The following is a 413-nucleotide window of genomic DNA, read 5'->3' as shown; positions in this document are numbered from 1 at the left end:
ACTACATGGGGGACTGAGTTGTGAAGCGTTTTCAATCTCTCTCTTTCTCTCTCTCTCTCACACACACACACAAACACACACACACACATACACACACACACACACACACACACACACACACACACGTTCTCACACATGCACAAACACAGAAGCTAGCGCACAGACACAAAGTAACACAACCACACACATTCATTTACTTTAACATACAAACATAATATCCGCATACACTTCTGCAAAATAATACTTCCACAATAATAATTCATTTATCTATCTATCTATCTATCTACACACAGACACATGCATATGCACACACGCACACGCACACACATACTTAATGCATACATTATATATACATGTATATATCTATCTATCTATCTATCTATCTATCTATCTATCTATCTATCTATCTATCT

General features: G+C 36.8%; 1 protein-coding gene across 2 annotated transcripts in view; it reads right to left on the bottom strand.

Moving 5' to 3' along the window:
- Positions 1 to 413, bottom strand: part of LOC106879539 (T-box protein VegT-B) — a 163176-nt gene that overhangs the window by 66294 nt on the left and 96469 nt on the right. The gene's annotated exons all lie outside the window — the stretch shown is intronic.

The sequence above is a fragment of the Octopus bimaculoides genome, chromosome 1 (genome assembly GCF_001194135.2).
Source record: "Octopus bimaculoides isolate UCB-OBI-ISO-001 chromosome 1, ASM119413v2, whole genome shotgun sequence".
NCBI classification, from domain to species: domain Eukaryota; kingdom Metazoa; phylum Mollusca; class Cephalopoda; order Octopoda; family Octopodidae; genus Octopus; species Octopus bimaculoides.
Note: the sequence above shows the minus strand (reverse complement) of the source record. Positions and strands in the feature narration are given on the sequence as shown.